At 42.5% G+C, this 20,902-nt stretch overlaps 1 protein-coding gene and 1 long non-coding RNA gene across 4 annotated transcripts in view; both read right to left on the reverse strand.

Annotated features, from left to right (window-relative positions):
• The window catches only part of nlrx1 (NLR family member X1), a 63,043-nt gene extending 54,720 nt beyond the window's left edge, over positions 1 to 8,323 (reverse strand). Inside the window, exon 1 of one of the 3 annotated variants that reach the window (XM_038693060.1) lies at positions 8,202 to 8,323. The gene's annotated coding sequence lies outside the window, so the exon portion shown is untranslated. Of the gene's footprint in view, positions 1 to 7,845; positions 8,131 to 8,201 lie in introns of those variants that run through there. The other 2 variants (XM_038693062.1, XM_038693061.1) reach the window with 2 other exon arrangements.
• Positions 8,324 to 13,024: 4,701 nt separating this feature from the next.
• On the reverse strand, positions 13,025 to 16,380 carry LOC119882319. Its single transcript, XR_005440492.1, has 2 exons — positions 16,158 to 16,380; positions 13,025 to 13,553 (listed from the first exon to the last, which is right to left on the reverse strand). It is a non-coding gene; the product is annotated as an uncharacterized LOC119882319 (long non-coding RNA).
• Between the last annotated feature and the right edge of the window lie 4,522 nt (positions 16,381 to 20,902).

The raw sequence follows: 20,902 nt of genomic DNA on the forward strand, positions 1-20,902 counted from the left end.
TGTCCTCTCAGTCTTAAATGTGTACATGGTGGTCTTCAAGAGTATCATTTATCCTTCAAATGTAGGTCAACTGCCTAGTCTTGACCTGAGGAGTTGGCCCTTGTGTGTTGAGCCATGCGTTGGTGTTGAGGTTGTTTCGTTTCCCCAATATATAGGTCTTTGCATTTCTCACTGCATTAAACAGCATTTACCTGATTGCTTTTCTGGTGTATGAGGAAGAGAAGCGGAACATCATCAAGTACCTTCAGCTAGTCCAGTTGCCCTTGATTTTAACTTTCCTTGGATAACTATGACCTGGATGACTGAGAACCTTCAGACACACCTGTTCTGTGTTTTGGTGAAAATAATACAACAGAAACCCTAACCCATGTTTACAAGAAAACTCCATAGGGTGCTTTACTGTGCTCTACACAGTACAGTCATTTGAAAAAGCATTTGAAACAGCGGTACAGTATTTTGAAGAACTCTAAAATTACAATAACTTCAATAACAATGAAATTCAGTACATAGTTTTATACACATTTTGACCAATGCATTTTCATGACCGGACAAAAGAAAATGAGCAGGCCCGTGTCTGCACATGATTTGTAAAAATAATGTGAATTAGACATATTTAGCGCCCATACTACCTCCGCAGTTACTAGGCTACTTCTTTCCTGGATACAGCATCTGTCATCGATGTTTACTTGGTAACAGAAAATAGAGACGCACTGTTTGCAGCTGGTATCCTCGCCAGCATTATTAATTCTACATTTCCCTGGCAATGTGTATTTTCCATTCTATGGTATTTTCTAGCTAGCTTATGCCGCATGCCGGTCGTGAGTCAAATTACCTAACCCAGGTAACTGATCTATTCTCAGTTAAATATGTGAGAATGTAGAGTATGTGGCGAAGCCTCACTGGAGCATTCTATATATGCACAAATACCTTTTGTAGGCTAATGACTAGGGATGGGGATCATTATTTTTTATTGATATTAATACCATTATTGAGACTGCTTAACGATCCGACTCTTTATCAATACTTCACTATTATTTGGTGACGGTTATTTGGTAAGACAAGTCCCAACAGGCATGAGGTAGGCCTGCACTGTATGAGGAAAATATTCAATGTACGATAACACTGTTATATATAGAGATGACATATGATGATAAATTGACAAATATTGAAGTCTGCATATTAACTGCCTGGTTGTTTTTCAATTAATTACAGGATTAGAATTTACTAGTTTAAATATACTGTCCTCGGACCAATCCTGTTCACTTTATATATGCTTCCTTTAAATCTGAGTATAGTATGACCAACACAATATCATATAGATGAAACATCCACTGTTCTTTCTTGTGAGCCAGGCCTGTGTTGAGAGTCAAATCATGGCATTAAATAATATCCACGCTGGGGTCATAATTTGGAGCAGCTAAAGCTCGGCATTAAAACGCAGAATTGATGAGCACTTACTGGCAAAGAGGTCAGAGTGGGTGCCTCGTATTTTACTATAGCCTACAATATAGGAAGGATGGATGTGAATTAAGTCCATGCCTTAGGCCTTCCCGTGTGATAGTGTGAGGGGGGCTGTAATGCAATGGTCAATATTGCCGAAGCCTCGAGAAAAACACCTTGATAAACATGTTATGGTATTTTTTAGATCGCTCAAGGTAACCAGATGTTTTAGATCAGCCAAACAAAGTGTTACCTGGATGATGACGTGCTTAATCAATACGTGACTGGAAGACAGTCATCTGTGATTGCTCAATCAGCTCGCAGGTAACATTAAGAGCTGGGAGTAGATGCTACTTATTGCTCAGATGAGTTCAAATCCAGCTTGACGCGATTTTGTAAAAAGTCTATTTTCTTTTATTTCTTTTTTCGTATGTGGCTATAATAATAATAATAATAATCCTTATTTGTAGAGTATTTTTCAAAAACAAGTTACAAAGTGCTTTAACAAGTGTAAAGAATAATACAAAAAAAACAAGATAAGAGCATGAAAACATTGAAAAGACTAAAATACAGATTAATATAAAATTAGTAAAATACAATAAAATAAAAAGGGATAAAATAAAGTCAAATAAGATCGGGAAAGGCTCTCCTATAAAAGTATGTTTTAAGAACAAGAGTTCACTGACTCAGCTGACCTGATTTCCTCGGGCAGGCTGTTCCAGAGCCTCGGGGCCCTGACAGCAAACGCTCTGTCCCCTTTAGTTTTCAGTCGAGACTCTGGAACAGACAGCAGACCTCTGCCCGAGGATCTCAAGGTACGTGCTGGTGTGTATGGGACTAAAAGGTCAGAAATATAACAAGGCGAGAGGCCATGAAGAGCTATAATGTAGTGCTCACTTGATCGCCGCAGTAGATTAAAGATGACTTGAAACTCACCAGGAACATGTTTGTGAATGTGTGACGAATCTGGGGATGGAGTCAGTCCGCAGCTGCTGCACACAACACGCGCACGGCAACCAGTTAAGTGCAATTTATACTTCTGTGTCAAATCAACGGCGTAGGTGACGGCGTAGGCTAACAGGCTACGCAGAGGCTATGCCGTCGCCTGACATGCACCTCCCAAAAAATGTAACTTCACGTCGAGTCGACGCGAACCATAAGCTCTGAATGGTCTCGCAATGCCTCCGAGCCGACCGGAAGTACCCCGAGCTTTGAAGTAACATTTACTAGCGGCCAAAACAGCGGCTTTAACAATCAATATATTTCACCGTCGCAACCCGAGCGAAATGACTCGTTTTGCTATCAGAATGTGATCCATTCGGTCGGTAACATTTGAAAATGCGAGCCGTACATTTACAATTTTACCCCCAGTTACATTAGTGGAGCGCTAAACCGGAAGTTAGCCTGCTCGGCCGGCAAAAGTCAACGTGGTGGACGCTGTAGTGCTACTGCTGACTAGCGTTTGGGGTGTAAATGCAGAATGACGGCCACACCTACGCACAAGTATAAATGCGTAGGTACGCACGTAGACCCTACGCAGGAGTATAAATGGGCCTTTAGTTTGAAAACCAGTAGGAATACAACACCGGCACCACCCCTTTTGCGTTGCTTAGCGCTGCCCGAGAGGAAATCGCGGCTCTGCGCGTCTTTGCATTGACTTTGCAAGTAAACTCACCACCCCGAATGCTTGCTTCACTTTTGGTTACACTATCAAGTCAGTGAAAGTCAGCCACTGTCATCTCGAACGCAGTTGCTTTTCTCTAGCTGCACAAAGTTGAAACCACACTATTGCCTGGTCTCGCTGCATTTTTCTTTGCTAACTGCGCAAGATCAGTCATTGATCTCAGCTCACGCCGGTAGAATGTGTCCGACTTGACGGCGCCATTTTTATTCAGATTTAGAATCAGAATCAGCTTTATTGCCAGGTATATGTACACATACAAGGAATTTGACTCTGGACAATGCTCAGGATGTGCTTACTTGTACAATAATAATCATAATCAAACAAAGGCTACAGTATAGAGAACACATCTACAGTGGGTACGGAAAGTATTCAGACCCCTTTAAATTTTTCACTCTTTGTTTCATTGCAGCCATTTTCCAAAAATCAAAAAAGTTCATTTTATTTCTCAGTAATGTACACTCAGCACCCCATCTTGACAGAAAAAAACAGAAATGTAGAAATTTTTGCAAATGTATTAAAAAAGAAAAACTGAAATATCACATGGTCATAAGTATTCAGACCCTTTGCTCAGTATTTAGTAGAAGCACCCTTTTGATCTAATACAGCCATGAGTCGTTTTGGGAAAGATGCAACAAGTTTTTCACATCTGGATTTGGGTATCCTCTGCCATTCCTCCTTGCAGATCCTCTCCAGTTCTGTCAGGTTGGATGGTAAACGTTGGTGGACAGCCATTTTCAGGTCTCTCCAGAGATGCTCACTTGGGTTTAAGTCAGGGCTCTGGCTGGGCCATTCAAGAACAGCCACGGAGTTGTTGTGAAGCCACTCCTTCGTTATTTTAGCGGTGTGCTTAGGGTCATTGTCTTGTTGGAAGGTAAACCTTCGGCCCAGTCTGAGGTCCAGAGCACTCTGGAAAAGGTTTTCGTCCAGGATATCCCTGTACTTGGCCGCATTCATCTTTCCCTCGATTGCAACCAGTCGTCCTGTCCCTGCAGCTGAAAAACACCCCCACAGCATGATGCTGCCACCACCATGCTTCACTGTTGAGACTGTATTGGACAGGTGATGAGCAGTGCCTGGTTTTCTCCACACATACCGCTTAGAATTAAGGCCAAAAAGTTCTATCTTGGTCTCATCAGACCAGAGGATCTTATTTATCACCATCTTGGAGTCCTTCAGGTGTTTTTTAGCAAACTCCATGCGGGCTTTCATGTGTCTTGCACTGAGGAGAGGCTTCCGTCGGGCCACTCTGCCATAAAGCCCCGACTGGTGGATTGCTGCAGTGATGGTTGACTTACTACAACTTTCTCCCATCTCCCGACTGCATCTCTGGAGCTCAGCCACAGTGACCTTTGGGTTCTTCTTTACCTCTCTCATCAAGGCTCTTCTCCCCCGATAGCTCAGTTTGGCCGGACGGCCAGCTCTAGGAAGGGTTCTGGTCGTCCCAAACGTCTTCCATTTGAGGATTATGGAGGCCACTGTGCTCTTAGGAACCTTAAGTGCAGCAGAAATTTTTTTGTAGCTCTTCAGGCAGTTCCTTTGACCTCATGATTCTCATTTGCTCTGACATGCACTGTGAGCTGGAAGGTCTTATTTATGAGAATAGATGTCATAATTACGAGACCAGGATCACGTAATTACAGATAACTGGAAAGGTGCCATTTATTACAGAGTTCAGTAAAGTTGGAAATATATTCACAGATTCAAACTTCCGGGATCAATAACTTGTAGCAAAACGTGTTTAAAACACAAACGACGCCTCTTTATTATCATAGTTAAGTAGAAAACAAGCTACAAGTACATTTTCACATAAATGTGTCTTCCTAGGAGCAGCACAAATAACACTGGTCTCTACGTGCAGCCGGCTGTGAGACGTCTACAAAGTGCAACACCGAAAACACATTCTGCAGAGATATTCAATAACTTCACACTTATACAATGTAGTGCCCCCAAAATCACCTTACACATTAATAATATACTGCTGGTTATACACTTAGTTTTGGGGGAAAAAGACTTTTGCATACCTAATATTAGGTAGGCCTATTTTTAAAATTCAGTAACTACACTATTACAGGCTGTAGTGTCTCAAAAATCACCCCACTAATCATTGATATCCTGCTTATGATACTTCAACACTTGTAGAAATATCTCGTAATTATGAGATAAGGTGTCTATTTTTTTTTTCTTTGGTGAATGCAATGCGCTCCCGTAAGATTCACAACAATACGAGTTTGAACTTTAAACTACTTGCAAAAAACTGGTCTGCCCCATTAAAACCTGCCAGTTTAGTCCACTGTGACTGGACGAGACTGTATTTTCTCTCCGTCAGCTACTTGTGGTGCAGCTCCGTGCTGCCTTCACGGGAACGGGAAGTCAGTGAATCATCTGTAATATTTTACCCTCATGGCGTTTACTGTGTAAACTCTGTGTTACTACTGTGTAAACTGGAAATGTGACGCTCTCTTTCTTGGTATTACCGTGGGAAAGTGTTTATTTCTCTGAGGAATACACCGTGAACGTCTGGTTATCGCAGTGGTTACACATTTACAAGACGGGTATTTTGCTGTCGGACTCAAACTGAAAGCAACTTGGCTGCGACACCAGCGAGTGACGTGGACCCACCTCGCGCTGTGAGTCGCAGACAGTTTGAGCCAAAGCAGACATATACAGTAGTTTCAGCAGGCTATAAAAATGTAACGTTAGAAACTGAACTTAGTTTTTTTCCCCCTGGCATGAGCGCCTCCTCGTCTCATTCAGTTCTGTCTGTTAGACGGCGAGGGGAAACTTCCAGCGAATCAGCAAGATAATGCAGTGCAGGGCATGTAGTAAAATATTCTGAATTCTCTTTAAATAGGCTAAAGACGTTAGTCTCCTAATATTACGACTATTTTTCTTTGCATGTCAGAGAACACAGATACGTGGGAGAGATTCTGAATGTGCATAAAGTTTTGAACATGAGCAAACATATTGTTGTTGGATTTTCTTTTACTAGGCCTATTACAATTGTAGTTGATTGCAGAGCTGCAGGCAGCGCGTATTCGCGGGGCACATCCTGTCACCCGCCCTCTCTCTCTCATCAACACAGCTGCACAAATCTGTCCAACACAACGCTGTCATTGTCAGAACAAGCATTAAAAGTTATTAGCCAGCTAATAAGGAGAGCTAAATTAATGTTAGAATACAGCTGGGTTTTTGAGGCTAGCACGCTGTAGGGGTGCACCACAGTTACACTGTCATTCTGTGGGAAACACTGAGTTATGATAAGTTATTAACAGATGAGCTAATAAAGTCCAGTCAATAACTGAATTAAAACAGATTAATTCATCACTGCGATGAAAAGGGGCCACAAACACATTTAAATAGGTTACTTCCCCACAAAAGAGGAAGTAAGACTTAATCATGTGTGTTGACTCAGCAGGGATGATATTAAATAAGTTGATCTACAGGAGAAAAATATTTAAAAGCAATAAAGAATGCCTGAGACCCTCACTACATTATATTTATATATTTTGAATTGTAACCTGAATTTTGTGTTTACCTTTATATAAATAGACATTTTCACCATTAAATGGTGCAGATAAGGCAGAAACTTTCACCAAAATGCAGGAAATTAAGTGTTTAATGCTCAAAATCTTCTGGGTAAGTGCCCTATCCAAGAAAACAGTCTGTGGCTTCACTCACAGTTTCTGGGAGGAAAAGTCACTTGTTCATTAAATATAATTACTTTTCATTAAATATAATTACTTTTCACATGGCTTTTATTGTTACCTGGGAATTAATATGTTGTTTGTCATTCAATTATGTGTTTTTCCCATGTTTTAATAACAATAGTAACAACAACAATAAAAAAAACAACAATATTCAGGGCAAATAGCCAACATCTTTTTTGATGGGGGACGGTAAGGGACCTGGATAATGGACAGGGGGGCGCTGGCCCAAAAAAGGTTGAGAACCACTAGTTTAGAGTCACAAAATACGATGGTCACAGAATTTGGTGTTACCAACTCCAAAAACACGTTTTCAATTTGCCATCAATTTTAGTAAAACTGCCAATATTCAACATCTAACGTTACACAGTTAGAAACTTCTCAGAAGTGAGAACAGTGATGAAATCCATCCATCCATCCATCCATCGTCAACCGCTTATCCTGCGTACAGGGTCGCGGGGGGCTGGAGCCAATCCCAGCTGGCATCGGGCGAAAGGCGGGGTACACCCTGGACAGGTCGCCAGCCCATCGCAGGGCCAGTGATGAAATACCGTACAAAAATAGTAAAAACAAACAAACAAAAAAAACAATACTACAAACGTTCTGCTTTTGGCCTCTCTCTCAGCTTCTTTCCATCCCTTGCTTGAATGCTGAAATGAATGAAGAGATATCTCTGCCGTCAAGTTCACACAAGTTACCAACCGATGCATCCTCGGTTCTTGCCAAAATGCGAACTTGTGTATTGGGACAGAACTTGGGCCACAAAAGATGACGTTTCACAAGAACACAAGTACAGACAAGAAAGGCCGTGTTTATTGAACTAACGTTAGATCCACTCGGTTTATTTTCTCTCTTGTTCAGAGCGCCTAACTTTTTAGTACGTTTTGGTATGTAAAGACAGTTTTCAACAAATGACAACAAGAGTTTTAGAAAGACATTGCCTACACTACATTTTAGGAAATTGTCATACACATCATAAGAACACATCAAATTAACATATTCATTTTATAACGTTACCTGTTGTTAGGCATTCACACTGTCACACATTTTCAGTCTTCCTGAATGTGGCAGCTTCAGTTGAGCTGCCTTCAGCCAGGATTATGTTTGACTTATTCGTTTTTATCTAATATCATAGTTTGCTCTTCGTTTGTAAATACGCCGCTCTGCTGCCAAGGCTTTAAGGTTTTACCTGAATGTCTAACACGCTTTCACAACAGTCAGAGGTGGCAAAGCAAAGTTAAGTCAAGTTGCCCTTAACTGGCGAATCGCTAGCTAACTTCAGCGTGTTGTAAACAGACTGCAAAGGGGACACTGCACGTCACTGTCGCTGCACTTAATATTCCTGAAATGCCAAGTCAAATAACGGTACATACCAGTCTTATCGTCCTGTCTTCTAGTCTCCCGTCGGCCCGGTGCGATCGATCTGGACCATTGACTGTATCTATAAAGGTCCGGACACACGCGCACGTGCACGCGCGCACACACGCGCGCGCTCTCTCGCTCTCGCTCGCTTTTCTTCTTCTTCTGTTTGGCAGTTTAATGGTGCATTACCGCCACCAACTGGACTGGAGTGTAGAACGACAGATTAAGCAGAAAAATCAATAAAACAAATAAACAACACAGAAAAAAGTCAAACCAAACAAACAAACCAAAAAATCTTTTATCTAAATCAGTTTCTTCTTTCTTGTTTGATTTTGAGTGTTCCTTTGGCCAGAATATCCACCTGCTCATTTCCCTCCACACCAACATGAGCAGGAACCCAAAGGAAGCATGTGGATAAACCCTTTAGCTCCATCCTGTACAATATAAGGAATATGTCATTGAGGATTTTGGATCTAAATGATGATTTGCCAGATTTAATACTCATTAGTGCAGACAAGCTATCAGATGCAATAACAGTATTATTTGTTTCCCTCTCTTCTATCCACTGCAGGGCCAGTACTATTGCAGTCAGCTCTGTGGTATACACTGAGATATGCCCTGTATCAGGATATTTGGAGCCATCTGTGAATATAAACACTGAGTCTGAAAAAATGCAGATCAAAATAGTTCTGTATTAAGGCCTTTTCACACGGGAAGCGACACTCCGCCTGCCTAGTCGCCTGGCCTGGTTGCTCTGCGCTTCTCATGTGAACAGACACCGAGACAAGTGCTCCACCAGTAAACGTAAGGCAGTCTATAGATAGTAACCACGGCAATGGCTTCACAGCCTAGCCTAAAGTAAATCTAGTAACATTAGTTGATAGGCTATATTATTATATATATATTATTCATATAGCTGATAAATCTAGTCATGCAAATGCCCTCCGGTTAATGTCCCAGTAACTGTTCAGTGGGAACACTAGAAAAATTTGCATATCGTGCAAAAGTTCATTTCAGTAATTCAACTTAAAAGGTGAAACTAATATATAGACTCATTTCATGCAAAGTGAGATATTTCAAGCCTTTATTTGATATAATTTTGATGATTATTGCGTATAGCTTATGAAAACCCCAAATTCAAAATCTCAGAAAATTAGAATATTGTGAAAAGGTTCAGTATTGTAGGCTCAAAGTGTCACACTCAATCAGCTAATTAATCCAAAACACCTGCAAAGGGTTCCTGAGCCTTTAATTGGTCTCTCAGTCTGGTTCAGTGGAATTCAATCATGGGGAAGACTGCTGAGCTGACAGAAGACCATCATTGACAACCTCCCCAATGAGGGAAAGCCTCAAAAGGTAATTGCAAAAGAAGTTGGATGTTCTCAAAGTGCTGTATCAAGGCACATTAATAGAAAGTTAAGTGGAAGAGAAAAGTGTGGAAGAAAAAGGTGCACAAGCAGCAGGGATGACCGTAGCCTGGAGAGGATTGTCAGGAAAAGGCCGTTCAAATGTGTGGGGGAGCTTCACAAGGAGTGGACTGAGGCTGGAGTTACTGCATCAAGAGCCAGCACACACAGACGGGTCCTGGACATGGGCTTCAAATGTCGTATTCCTCTTGTCAAGCCGCTCCTGAACAACAAACAACGTCAGAAGCGTCTTACCTGGGCTAAAGAAAAAAAGGAACTGGTCTGTTTCTCAGTGGTCCAAAGTCCTCTTTTCTGATGAGAGCACATTTTGCATCTCATTTGGAAACCAACGTCCCAGAGTCTGGAGGAAGGATGGAGAGGCACACAATCCAAGATGCTTGAAGTCCAGTGTGAAGTTTCCACAGTCTGTGTTGGTTTGGGGAGCCATGTCATCTGCTGGTGTTGGTCCACTGTGCTTTATTAAGTCCAGAGTCAACGCAGCAGTCTACCAGGACATTTTAGAGCACTTTATGCTTCCTTCAGCAGACGAGCTTTATGGAGATGCTGACTTCATTTTCCAGCAGGACTTGGCACCTGCCCACACTGCCAAAAGTACCTAAACCTGGATCAATGACCATGGGATTACTGTGCTTGATTGGCCAGCAAACTCACCTGACCTGAACCCCATAGAGAATCTATGGGGCATTGCCAAGAGAAAGATGAAAGAAATTGTCCAATAAGTTGAGATCCCAACGCTCTTGCTACCAGGTCGCAAAGAAGAAAACTGGAGCCTTTCTCCCTTTAGTAACAACAGTGAGTGAGAAAAGGTGTAACATCCTTCCATCTGCAAAACACAGAGCTTAACAATGCTATAAGCAATATATTGAATAATGATTAAAAGAAAGATATTTGGTATTAAACATGATATGATGATTGAAATGACTATGAGTCATTGGGAGAGAAGGGTCAGCAAGGGGAAATGAAATGGCCAAATAAGGACATCTCTGGCCCAACTGAATTTAAGGATGAGGAACAAGCTATGTGACAGTAGTCACATGGACAGAAAAGGGTGGTGGCTGATTTGACAAAGAAACTCAGCTATGGAGTAGAATATATAAAGAGGAGTCAGAGAGAGATCGGGGTTATTCCTCGGCAGACCTCAGAGGCATCGGACTCGGAGCAAGACCATCACCGCACCGGACCAAGAGCCCAAGACAAGAGACGGGGATTTGAGCAGCAAACAACTAGAGAACACTTCAGATATTTCTTCAGGGGACTTCAAGAGATCGAGCCACAGAGGGTAACCACAACATCCAAACCAACTGAAGAATCATTGGACAAGCTGCGACGAAGACTGAAGACAATTTGAGGGCTTTGGACAAAGCCTCAGGTTTCCACCAGAGTCAACAGCCCTTCCTCATCCTTCCTCTTCCTTTCTCTCCAAAAAGAAGACATCAAAATCCTCAAGCTCAGCTATCACAATCAGGTTTTGAATTTCAGAGATTTTATCAGTTTATTTAGGTTTTAATCAGTTTTAAGTTGTATGCTTGTCCTTGCTTAATTTTGCAATAAAATATATAATCACTGTATTTAAAGTACCAGTAGTAGACATTGAATTTATTTCTTCACTAAGGTGGTAATTCATTAGGTAACGTGTGTTTAACATCTTTAAGGTTCTTATAGGTTGCTCTAGCCAACAAAATTAACTTATCTTTGGGGCCTATTTTCCTGGCCACTAAACACAATCCCAGCAACTATACCAAGCAGCTACCTCCCGAGCGGCTGTGGCTCAGGAGGTAGAGCGGGTTGGCCATTAATCAGGAGGTGGGTGGTTCAATCCCTGGCTCCCCCCTGGTTGCGTGTCGAAGGGTCCTTGGGCATTTTGAAGCATCCTGGGCTATTGAAGCATCCTGGTCTTCCATAACACCTCAGCAGTGCCACAGGCTGATAGCATCCATGCCACGCCGCACTGAGGCAGTAATTCATGCAAAAGGGGCCCGTACTGAGTACATCTGCATGGGCTGACATTTCTGTATTTAAAATCCTTCCCGTGTGAAAAGGCCTTTATGCTTTGACATATCCTTCAATTCCTGCTGTATGTTTAGGTCTACTCTTGGAGTTGGAAATAACCAGGGAGGAATGGAAGACTGATGCTGTAGGCCTGTAATATAATTGTCATAATCCTATGGTTTCTGCCTTTGCATCATTTCATTTATCATTATGTTGAATAACAGCGGGCTACACACACACACACACTACCTTGTGGAGTCCCATTCTCCATCTTATATACACTGGACTATTCTGCATCTACTCTTACTTGCATTTCCCTGTCAAATAAAAATATCAACCCTATTACATGCTCTACCACCAATACCCAATGACTTCAGGAAGTAACCCTTCTTTCCAGAGCATATCATATGCTTTTTCTATATCAAAGAATACAGCAATCAATATTTCTTTGTTGGTCTGTTCTTTCCTGATGTCTGATTCTAAGCACATTGTATTCCGACCTCTACGGAACACACTTTTGTAAAGAGCTTTACTCTCTTGGAAATATGTTAAATGCTCTGTGACCATTCGTTCCATAATTTTGCATCAATGTGAAGTTATTTAATAGGTCTGTAGCTAGAAGAGTCTGACTGATCTTTTCCTGGTTGTGGAATGGGCACTATTATTGCTTGTTTCCAAGCTAAATGAAGTTGGCCAACATCCCAAACTATATTAAACAATCCCAACAACATGTCCAGTCTGTAATGTGTGCCAACATTCTATAATATACAATGCAATGCAATGAGTAATCCTGATATCAATATTGACCAAAATATTTAGCAGCCCTACATGAACATTTAATTCATGAAATTATAGAACATCTGTTGTGTTAAACTGGACCTCTACCTTCTTTCTGTAGAGGCTAATGCTTCATTCAATACATTTATTTTCAACTTTTGAAATAGTTTTTCCAATTTGGTGAAGAGCGCATTATGACTTGTTTAGGACTCCAAACTCAAAGTTTAAGACTTGAACTTGTTGGTCCTTCACTTGAGAAGTGACTCGGACTTGTAAAACGATGACTTTGTCCCACCTCTGATTATTTCATACTGATATGGTGGGTTAGTTTTTGTGGAACTACTGTCACGCTAATGTTAACTCTGCTTATTAAGCTGTCTTGTGCTCTTGATGTTTGCTGGTAATGTTATGTGGGTCTGTTGTTGTGATATGCATAGGTACCCGATAGACTCTGTGTGGTACACGTGAAAAACAAATGGTCACTTTCTTGGGTTTAACTTTAACATTAAGCTGCAAACTTGCTCATACCCAAAAGGTTTAATGTTAGAGAACCGTTGGGCAGTGTGTTTAAAGTCAGTGTTACGACCCCCTGTTGGTCTAGGGGAGTGGGGGCCATAAACATATAGGCACAACTGGTGTAGGTCTTAAAAAAGGTAACTTTTATTGGTAACACGGAGATGCTGACAGGTAACAACAAACAAAAGGAGGGTGGATGAGGGTGCTGCGAAAACAACAAACCAAGTTAAAATAAAAAAAGGTCCTCAAAAGGAGGCCTGTACCCATCTATTTAAGCAGAGTTGATTCTTGCTACAAAAAGAACACAGAGCACAGCACCCACTCCACCTGATGAAAACTAACACAATAGTAAACAAAATTACTAAGTGAATTTCTCCACTGCGCACAATGTAGAGCTAACAAGGCATGCAAATTGTTCCACTTAACACAATGTACAGCTAACAAGCAAAGTATGCAGTCAATACCCGCAGCACACAAGTAAATTGGCAGTGACAAGCTGCCCGGAGCAACAGGTGGACTACCCTTATGAGCAGGAGGTAATCAATGTGGTGACGAGCCATTGGTTGAGTGGAAACAGATGAACCAATGGGCAGGACTGATGTCAGCACCCACAAACCAGGAAGTAGGCAGGTCTTCATTCCACAGGGACACAGCCTACTTGGTAGAGGTGAGCCAGAAAAGGGGAAACACAAAGGTGACAGCGACCAAAACATTATAATTCAGATTTTCATTAAAACTATTAACATGAACTTGCTGCTATACTACCATCAGTGACAATGCTGCAGCTCTGTTACAGGTCCAGTGTAATAAATATAGGAATACTGCTCTTCTGCTGCATTTGTCTAGCCTGGCAATGCATTATAAACAGCAGAGTCTCACGTACTCAAATGAGCACCATTTACAGCTAAAGTCAAATGCTCTGTGTAATTAATTTTCCATCTATACTTAAAAATTATTGTTTTGCACTTTGTAGCCATTGCTACAAGAGCTCTACAACTTGTGACAATAAACCTAGCTAAGAGGTAACCGCTTGTTAGCTCCACTAGGCCAAATTGTAAATTGAGTAATGGGATGTTGTGAATTGGCTAACTGAGCATGAGACATATGGAACTTTAAATATCTTTATTGCTCAGTAGTGTTTCCTTTATTGTGCAGAATATTGCAAAGTGCAGCGTAAATATGTAAATGCCAATGCTTGTAGTATGATACACTAACTTATTTCTTCTAATTGTTTTGGACTTTTTGTAGCTGTTGACCAGACAGACGAGACAAACAGTAGTTACGTACTGTAACTCCAGTATAGGCGCAGCACTCTGAGGCTATCGTTATTGGGTTAACCCCTCTGCGCGCACTGAGAAAAGTTGTCTACGCCCACCCACAGCGTGGACCTCTCCTACGTCCGAACCTTGTGTATACACACACGACCTGGCCTTCGGCTCCCAAAATGCCTTTTCTTCAGCACTGAGAACCAAGGTCCAGTGAGGCCCTCAACTTAGAGGGCTGCGCCTATACTCATAGAATCTGGAGTTACAGTACATAACTACTGTTCTATTTCATATGAGCTTCACCCTCTAAGGCTATCGCTATTGGGTTTAGCCAATGCCTCACTGGCCCATACGGTACCACTAAGCACAAAACCCACCTGCCCAGAGCCATAATGAGCTACCCAGTCACTCGCTGTCCGCGGCATTGGTGTCAGCGTGCGCACAAGCACCGACCGACCCATGCGTAACGGGGAACTGGATGGGTGGTGCCCCATGGGAGAGGGCGCACCGCACACTCACAGGGAGGAAACACACTCAGCCAAAACACTCAATACTGAGTGAGCCAGCGAGAAACGGGGGACGACCAGAGAGCCGCCGTGCAGATGTCATCCACCGTCATCCCACTATGCAACGCCACAGAGGACACCTCTCGTGGAGTGCGCCTCGATGCCGTCTGGACACTGTCCAGACACTAAAACCCTCATGACAGGATGAGGTGGCGGCAGCGTAGGTTTCAACTGTGCTGAACGCCAGACCCCTGTCCACAAGCAGCTGGAGGAACGAAAGCACCACCAGCACCCCTGGTTCAAACACCAGCGTTGGAACGCTGACCACTTGGAGGAGTAAGAGGACTGAGTAGAGGCAGCTCTCAACCCCTGGATTGTGCCAGCCACCTCACGGGAGAGACCTCGACCCCCCAGGCGCCGCTTCTCAGTGGCCGGACCTACAGGGGCCGAGAAGTGGACAACTCCTGATCGCGCCCCTGCCTGCTAGAGGGCATCCCCCCGTGGGAGTTTCCCGCCAGCAACCGCTGGAGGCAGGACACTCGTGCACTCCGGAACCACCAGAATCACCGCCTAGGCTGAAAACTGTATGCGGTCCAGAAGTAAGTCCAAACTGTAGCCTGTGATCCCAGCGGATCAGGCTGTCCATCCATCTGTGCATCGAGCAGGAAGAGAGCCACTCCGAGTAGCGTCTCTGAAAGCGGTCTGACCCGTTGATGAGGCACCCTGGCGGCCCTGAAGGGAAGCCACTCTGCTGCCCTTGCCGCCATCATGGTTCAGGGGGGTGCCCACCCACGACCCATGGGGGAGGGGCCCCCTCAATGGGCGGGGATGCCGACCGTGGGGGGGCCTGGGAGGCAGCAATCTCTGTGTTCCACCGAACGGGAGAGCTTAGCACCTGGCGGGGAAGGGAGGGTCATGGGCGCCAACACACGCCGCCATGCAGGAGGGAGCGCCTCCCTGCGTGTAGTATTTCCTGTCCTGAAAGTGGCCTGACATTGGAGGTCTGCAGCTGGACCCTCTTGGACAGTGCAGAGCCTAGTTCTCTTTGCCTTTTGTACTGTTAACATTCCATAAACACAGTCAGTTGTTGATTTACCCAAGTAACCCTGCTCGGTCTTTATTTTGTATTGCATAGTAGTGACGACCCCTCGTTTCATTTTCCCACTGCCTCTGCCATTACTGCAGTAATGTGTTCCTTTATGACAGACCGACATTCATGTACCCCAATACAAACTGTTAAATCAGTGTCTTTTCAGAGCCATTTTGCTACCCTGTCTGCCACCTATACAACAGAATCATGAGCTCTACAAACAGGTCTGGCTGTGCTCCCAAATTACTTCCTCTCAGAGTTTAACACTGAAGCCACATCTGAGCATAATACTGAGTGAAGTGGCAGGGACCTGAGGAGTGTGGACCCAAATGCAGACAACAGCGAAGCGAGGAGGCAGTTCAAAATAAAGTTTATTCAAATAACTAAACAGGCTTACCTGGAAGCTTGGTCCAAAAGTCCAAACAAAGATAATGCAGAAGAAGGTAAATCCAACACAAAGACAGAGTAACCCAAAACGGGGGAACAAACCAGAAATCCAGGGAAATCCAGAAAACATAGACGCAAGGACATGACAAGGACTGAAGACAACTGAGGACAATATATACACTGGTAAACGAGCAGGGAGGGAGGCACAGCTGAAACACATCAGGTAATCAACCACAGGGACAAAGCTAGACAAGGACACCAGGTACACAGGATTACTAAAATAAAACAGGAAGTAAAGTTCACAGGAACACGCAAGGACAGATCTACCAAAGTAAAACACAAAAGATGGCAAGACAGCAAAATCAGGGCACGAACAGAGACGGGACCAAACAGGAGACAAGACTACACTAAAACATGGAAATATAAGACTAAGGACTAGGACACAGACCATGATGATAAAACACAGAAGTACACAGATCAGGAAAACACTAAACATAAACTAAAGCACAGGACTAAGAACTAACTAAACAAGACTACACAGAAAAACACAGAACCAAAAATGGACTTAAACAGGAAAGACATGAACACAAAACCACACTCCTGATAGTAAAGCCAGGACTGGAGTTGTACAAAGGGCCCCGCAACATAGTCTCATTGCCTTAGCCTGTATTACTTCCAGCCTTATTAAATGCGAGTCAGCTGCTGTCCCATAACAAACACAACCATAATCCAGTGTAGACCTCATCATTGCTCTGTAGATCATTAGTTGAGTATCTCTGTCCGCACCCCATGTACTACCTGAGAGGCAACACATTATATATATATATATATAGTATCATTTTTTCACACTTATTTACTGCATTATTTGTCTGCTTATGCTATGTTATGTTCTCATCAAAGTGCACACCCAAGAATTTGAAATCTTTTACCCTCTCAATGGCTTGTTCATACAAAAGTAAACCACCACATTCAGTTTTCTTATTACCAAATGTTATATACTTTGTAATATACTTTGAGTGAGATCTTAAATCCCCACTTTTCACCCCAACTAGTTAACTTGTTCAGTGCAACCTGCATTCGTTTTTTGATATTCCTGACCCTTTTCCAGATGGCCCCATCATCTGTAAACAGAGATTTTCCAAAACTATTCCCAATTTCTTCAAATATATCATTTATCATAATGTTGAAAAGGACAGGACTTATTACACTTTCCTGAGGTTTTCCATTATCAATATCTTACAGTTTGCTCTTCATTTATAAAACATGCTGCCATGCTGCCAGTGGACTTGTCTGTGTTTGTAATTGGTCCTCTGCGGCCCTTTTTATGTGAACGCTCTCACAGCTGGATTGGGAAACCCATATGTTATTTCTTTATTACCTCCTATATCCACTTTGGGGCCAGAAATATTGCCAACACCTCTGTGGTAAATCCTAACATGGTCTGATATTCTTTTCTAAATACATGACTCACTCATTGGAATATATACTGCTGCATTTACCAGTGTAATATACTGTATTATGTTAGTTAATTAGATTAAATATTTTAAATGCAGACAGTTGTTGCAGCTTTCCTTGTCGGAAGACTACCCAAAGGTGCTATACAGTACCCACCTCTCAGACCGAGACCACATCCAGCCAAACTCCCACTACACCTGCTGAAGTACAACACAGCATACATACATACATCCCAAGCCAAGACGCCAGTCACAGCCCTGCACCTGTCCAGGGCCCGGAATCTAGCCAACCTCCAGCTAGGAGCTCAAGACCTGAAACCAATCCACATCCAGACCTGACAGCTGAGACTGAACAAACACACACAGGCAGAAGGACTGACATTATCCTCCTTATGGACTCTAATGGAAAGTTCTTAGCACCAGTTTCCCTACCAGCAAGATAGTCATATCCATGCTGCTGCTGTCAGGGAAAATAATTCCTTCCCAAAGAATACGGAGTCAAATAGATTAGTGTTAATTCATTTCACATGTAACGTGGCCATGGAGAGAACGCATGGTTACTCTCCTGAACTCAGCATTTCCTCTTCTTAAATACAGAGCAAGTACAGAACACAATAGCCAATAGTAAACTGTTAAGACAAGGGAAAACAAATGGCAGAGTATTAGCATACACTCAAAAGCTTCTTCCTGGGCTGACAAAAGAATGCAAATGTATGTGGCATCAGAGTTGTGTCCCTACTTCTTGATTAGTCTATGTTAAAACTATCACCTACATGTCAGCCGATGTTTATTGTAATTCAGACAACCCTTTGATTAAGAATAAAAACCCTGTGACCAATGCTAATTTCTCACACAGTGAAATCCTAAAAATCAGCAACTTATAATGTATTTCTCACATTCCTGTCAGGGATTTTGTGTCTCAAACCTAAATGCAGACAAGAACAGTTCTTAAGGATATTTACTCAGTTTATTGAACACAAGACAAGGTGGATAGGCTCAGTTCAGGGGGTTGGGTTCCTCCGGTGACATTTCCCTCCTTTTGACACAAAGTGTCAACAAAATGTTTTTGAGAAATCAAAATGGTAGGATTCACTGTAAAACTGTCTTAGTGGGAATACAAAAAATGAGAACATTATATGTTTGATGAATAGTTAAAACAATGAATTAGAAACAGAAAGAAAAAAGAAAACAATAAAAAATATGAAGGACTACATTTGTAAAAACCTATATCATCTGTACATTAAGGCTGATCTACATGTGCTGGGCAAGTTTAAAAAAATGTAGAATGATCTCAAAGAAACACTTAATACAGGTGTTGAAATAGCCTACATGCATGGTCATAATACCATAGGGGCCAGAATTGGTCATTTACCCATTTGTTGGAAAGAAAACATAGAAACTAAAATGATACAATATGCATAAGAAAACCTGCATACAAAATCACAACAATAACATTAGAAAGAAAAAACAATCAGAAACAAGAATTAAAAATATGAATAGAATTTGCTGAAAAAATAAATAAAGAACTAAAACAAATATACCAACAGATGATCTTTGTAATTCAAAAACAGGACCACTCCAGAAACAGTCATTGTCTTCTCCTTGATTACATGGTTTATTTGTAGTTATTATGAATCCCTCTTCTTCTGTCCTCTTCCTCCTGTGTTGGTAACATGCCAATGTCACATCTCCCCTCTTCTTGCATCTTCACTGGTTATGACAGTTATTTTTTCTTCCTTGTGTGAAACAGTCCGTGTAGAAAATCAGTGTAAATGACATCAGTTCGACTGGTGAATGCAGATGTATCAATAATCTGTGTGGGTGTTGTGGTTATATAAGTACTATTGGAGTCTGTTTGTTGAGAGCTCCTAGATTTGTAGGGAAACGTCTGTCATCTTGTTGGGCTAGTGACCAGAGTTGAAGTATTCTAAAACGTGTTGACCAGGGCGATGGTGAACACTACAGCTGTTGTCTTTCAGCAGAATGTCTTGCAGCAGGATTTTTTCCGTCCATCTCCATCTCTCAGGTTGTCTCGTGTTGGGATGTACGGGTTCACATGTTTCTCTCAGCTCTTCTGGGAGGGGACTTCCAGTTGAAGTTGTCCGTATCACCTGAGGTGATCTTGAATTCTCACTGCTTTCGCTGCCCATCTGGATGTTGTGGAGAAAAAGTTGTTGCTCTAGACTCTTAGGAGACAATAAACCTTCAGAACACGGTTAAACACACAACAGTGTCTTAAATGTGGCGGCATCCAGGCTTGTCAACGTTGACCAATACAAAATAACAGATAAAGTATGTAAGTCAGTACCGTCAGTAGTGTGTTGACTGTCTGCATGTACAGTGAAGTGTAATGAACAAAGCAACTAAACACAAAGAAAATCTAACCCAAACAACAAACCACATAGGGAGAGAGAGACACAGTGACTGAATCCACCACCCTATAAAGCTAGGGAGCAGTAGTATCAATGAGGCCCGGCCTCACTCCTAGAAACAGAAAGAATGGTCCAAAAAGGAAGTCACATGAGCTGTCACAAATTCCAATTCTTCAAATTAAAAAAAAGAAAATAAAAGAAAATGCCTGCTCCAAACTGCATAAGTACATGACTGCAAAAAATTAATTGTTGCGGTGGCAGCCCGGCTGACGGTAAGTGCCCTGTGTTCTTTCGCTGTTCCTTTTTTTTCTTTCCCTCGTTTCGCATTTCTGTTTTTTCCCTGTGTCTCCTCCCCTCTCCCCCTGTGTGTGCGCTCCCTCTCTCCGCTCCTGAGCCCGGCTGATGATCCGCACCTGTGTCTCGTCAACCTCCACCTCCGCCCGCCACACCTGCCAGCCATCAGCCTCATCTTCACCAGTATATCTACCCCAGTTCTCCACTCCATCTCGGCTTGATCGTCGTCACTCCAGTCCTGGTCCACTCACCTCCGTCATCTGATCAGTCAGCTGGGCTCGCCTACCTGCCTTAAATAATTAACAAAGGACGATCGAACCCTCTCCCAATCAAGCTCTCACCTGACGCAACACACCTCATTCTACACCTAATAATGCTGTATCATTAAACGCAATGAACTTTTAAGTGACTATTTTATTCTAGTCCACTTAGGTTCTCTTTGTGGAGTATTTTCCCCAAATCTCAGGCAGCACACTGAAGTGTCTGGCAGAGGATGTTGCAGGCATGGGCTCAGGGATGACTTCTTTTATGTCTGTTTCATTGTACCACACCTTGTTGCCTGTGAACTGTGTTGCTGGTACAAAGAACCTGTTTTCCCCTGCTCTGCTCATCATCTCAATCTCATATTGTTCACC

The sequence above is a fragment of the Micropterus salmoides genome, unplaced genomic scaffold, assembly GCF_014851395.1.
Source record: "Micropterus salmoides isolate LMB-PRFRI ecotype aquatic unplaced genomic scaffold, ASM1485139v1 Ms_hic_scaffold_3, whole genome shotgun sequence".
Taxonomy (NCBI): Eukaryota; Metazoa; Chordata; class Actinopteri; order Centrarchiformes; family Centrarchidae; genus Micropterus; species Micropterus salmoides.